Here is a 4,337-nt window from a genome sequence, read left to right on the forward strand (position 1 = left end):
CAAGGTCACGTAATTATTCATCCAGACATTAATGCGCCAGATTATGAAATCAAAGGACAAATTCTACATATGGTGACTAATCAATGCCAATATAGTGGTGCGCCGAAGGAAGATCCAAATGAACATCTTCGTACCTTTAATAGGATCTGCACTCTATTTAAAATAAGAGAAGTTGAGGATGAACAGATATATCTCATGTTATTTCCCTGGACGTTAAAGGGAGAATCCAAAGATTGGTTAGAATCGTTACCTGAAGGGGCGATTGATACATGGGACGTTTTAGTTGAAAAATTTCTTAAACAATTCTTTCCAGCATCTAAATCCGTAAGACTTCAAGGAGAAATTGTTACGTTCACACAGAAACCAAATGAAACTCTATATGAGGCATGGACAAGATTTAGAAAGTTATTAAGAGGATGTCCGCAACATGGTTTAGACACTTGTCAAATAGTACAAATATTCTACCAAGGATGCGACATCACTACAAGGAAAGACATCGATATAGCAGTTGGTGGTTCTATTATGAAGAAACCGAAACTGATGCTTATAAAATTATTGATAACACTGCTTCCCACTCACATGAGTGGCACCAAGAAAAAGATATCGTTAGATCATCTAAAGCAGCTAGAGCCGATTCTAGCCATGACTTAGATTCCATTTCCGCAAAGATAGATGCTGTTGAGAGACGAATGGAAAAGATGACTAAAGATATACACTCAATACGAATTAGTTGTGAACAGTGTGGAGGACCACATTTGATAAAAGATTGTCTCAGTATTGAACTAACAATGGAACAAAGAGAGAATGTTTCATATCTAAACCATTGGCCTGGAAATAATTATCAGAATAATTATCAACCGCCAAGACCAATCTACAATCAAAACTAGAATTATAACCGAAATATTCCATACAACAACCAACAAGGTCCTAGCAATCAACAAGTATCCAATAATACTTACAATCAGCAAAGACCTAATTTTCAAAACAAACCACCACAAACCGATGATAAAAAGCCAAATTTAGAAGATATGATGACGAAGCTAGTTGAATCTCAAACACAGTTTTTCACATCTCAGAAACAAACCAATGAACAAAATGCTCAAGCATTTAGAAATCAACAAGCTTCTATTCAAAACTTAGAACAAGAAGTAACTAACCTAGCAAGGTTAATAGGTGAAAGAAAACCGAGAAGTCTACCTAGTGATACAAATGTTAACCCCAGAAATGAAACAGCTAAAGCCATTACCACAAGAAGTGGTATTACACTTAAATCACCTGAAATACCTGTAACTTTTGATGAAGCTATTCCTACTCCACAAGAACCACAACCTGAACAAGATAAGGAAACAGAATCGGTAGTTGAAAAGGTTAATGAAGATAACACAGTTAAGGCTAAACCTTATGTTAAACCATACCAACCACCACTTCCTTACCCGAGTAAAATGAAAAAAGAGAGACTTGAAGCCGAGCAATCCAAATTCTTGGATATGTTTAAACAGATAAATGTAAATCTTCCTTTCATTGATGTAATTTCAGGAATGCCTAGATATGCTAAATTTCTGAAAGATCTAATCTCGAATAGAAAAAAATGGAAGAACTCTCGGCTGTTACTATGAATGCTAATTGTTCAGCAGTGCTGTTGAATAAGATACTAGAAAAACTATCTGATCCAGGAAGTTTCACAATTTCATGTTTTCTGGATAGTCTTAGTTCAATAGAAGCATTGGCAGACTTAGGTGCTAGTATAAATTTAATGCCATATTCACTATACACTAAACTAGACCTTGGAGAATTGAAACCAACAAGAATAAGTATACAACTAGCCGATCGATCAATAAAATATCCTAGAGGGATAATGGAGAACATGCTAGTTAAAGTTGGTACTTTAGTATTTCCAGTAGATTTTGTTGTTCTGGATATGGAAGAAGATTCTCAAGTTCCTCTCATATTAGAAAGACCATTCTTAAACACGGCTAAAGTAATGATAGATGTGTTTGGTAAGAAACTGACCCTAAGTATAGAGGATGAGAGTGTTACCTTTTTAGTTGATAGAGCAATGCAACAACCGCAATCTGCAGATGATGCATGTTATTATATTCAAACTATAGAATCACATGCAGAATTGTTAGAAGAATTTCCAGAATTACAAGGAATAGGAGAATGTTCTTTAGGAGAAGGAACTGAACCAATTGATGAAACTGAAATATTAGCTACACTTATGGCTAATGGATATGAACCAACAACAGAAGAAATTCAAATGCTAAAAGAATAAGACAGATATCGATATAAATCATCGATATAAGAACCACCAAAATTAGAGTTAAAGCCACTTCCAAACCATTTGGAATATGCTTATTTACATGGTAAATCTGAATTACCTGTAATAATATCGTCTTCTCTTACTAAAAATGAGAAATCAAAACTCATTTCTGTGTTAAAAGCTCATAAACCAGCTATTGCATGGAAGATTCATGATATTAAAGGAATAAGTCCTTCGTATTGCACACATAAAATCCTTATGGAAGAATGTCATAAAACGTATGTGCAACACCAACGAAGACTAAATCCTAATATGCAAGATGTTGTTAAGAAAGAAATTATTAAACTGCTTGATGCAGGTTTAATTTATCCAATCTCTGATAGTCCGTGGGTAAGCCCAGTTCAATGCGTGCCTAAGAAGGGTGGCATGACTGTCATTACAAATGAGAAAAATGAGCTTATTCCTACTAGGATTGTAACAGGATGGCGTGTATGTATTGATTATAGAAAATTAAATGACGCCACTAGAAAAGATCACTTTCCCTTACCTTTTATTGGTCAAATGTTGAAAAGATTAGCCGGAAACAGTTACTATTGTTTTCTTGATGGTTTTTCCGGATATTTTCAAATTCCAATAGCGCCCGAAGACCAAGAGAAAACCACATTCACGTGCCCTTATGGTACTTTTTCTTACAAACGCATGCCATTTGGACTTTGCAACGCCCCTGCAACCTTTCAAAGGTGCATGATGGCGATTTTTCACGACATGATAGAAGAATGCATGGAAGTTTTCATGGATGACTTTTCAGTCTTCGGTGATACATTTGAATCATATTTAGTTAATCTTGAACGAATGCTTATTAGATGTGAACAATCAAATCTAGTACTTAATTGGGAGAAATGCCATTTCATGGTTAAAGAAGGCATCGTTCTTGGTCATAAAATCTCAAAGGAAGGAATTGAAGTGGATAGAGCTAAAGTAGATGTAATTGCTAAACTTCCACATCCCACCAATGTTAGAGGAGTTAGGAGTTTTCTAGGGAATGCCGGTTTTTACCGACATTTCATAAAAGATTTTTCTAAAATTGCCACTCCTATGAATAAACTCCTACAAAAGGATGCTCCATTCATCTTTTCAGATGAATGTATCAAATCTTTTAATATTCTTAAAGAAAAACTCACTAATGCGCCAATCATGATAACTCCAAATTGGAATTTACCGTTTGAACTTATGTGCGATGCAAGTGATTTTGCAATGGGAGCCGTTTCAGGACAAAGGATTGAAAAACGATTTCAACCTATATATTATGCTAGTAAGACGTTACAAGGAGCACAAACAAATTACACAACTACTGAAAAAGAACTCCTTGCTATTGTCTTTGCTTTTGACAAATTTCGTTCATATCTCGTTCTAGCTAAAACGGTGGTCTATACTGACCATTCTGCTCTTAGATACCTATTTTCGAAACAAGATTCCAAACCAAGATTAATCCGTTGGATCTTACTCTTACAAGAGTTCGATATTGAAATCCGAGATAAAAGAGGAGCAGAAAATCTCGTCGCTGATCATCTTTCTCGTCTTGAAAATCCCGAATTAGAAGTTCTAAATGAATCGGCCATACAAGACAACTTTCCTGATGAATATCTATTGAAGATAGATTATAATGAAATTCCATGGTTTGCAAACTATGCAAACTACTTAGTATGTGGATTCCTTGAAAAGGGATTATCGTACCAAAAACGAAAGAAATTCTTTAGTGATATAAAACACTATTTCTGGGAAGATCCACATTTGTTTAAAAGTTGTCCCGATGGAATAATACGCCGATGTGTATTCGAAGATGAAGCTAGTAAAATTTTAAACCATTGTCACAGGACTAACAGGAGGGCATTATGGGCCTCAACTCACAGCAAGAAAAGTTTATGATGCTGGATTCTATTGGCATACAATTTACAAAGACGCACACTTTCTTTGCAAATCCTGTGATGCATGTCAAAGGGCCGGAAAAATAAGTCAACGTGATGAAATGCCACAAAATATCATTCAAGTATGTGAAGTATTTGACATTTGGGGGATT

General features: G+C 35.3%; 1 non-coding gene across 1 annotated transcript; it reads right to left on the reverse strand.

Moving 5' to 3' along the window:
* Positions 1–327: 327 nt before the first annotated feature.
* On the reverse strand, positions 328–434 carry LOC139879033 (small nucleolar RNA R71). Its single transcript, XR_011769887.1, has one exon. It is a non-coding gene; the product is annotated as a small nucleolar RNA R71 (small nucleolar RNA).
* Between the last annotated feature and the right edge of the window lie 3,903 nt (positions 435–4,337).

Source organism: Rutidosis leptorrhynchoides, chromosome 11 (genome assembly GCF_046630445.1).
Source record: "Rutidosis leptorrhynchoides isolate AG116_Rl617_1_P2 chromosome 11, CSIRO_AGI_Rlap_v1, whole genome shotgun sequence".
NCBI classification, from domain to species: Eukaryota; Viridiplantae; Streptophyta; class Magnoliopsida; order Asterales; family Asteraceae; genus Rutidosis; species Rutidosis leptorrhynchoides.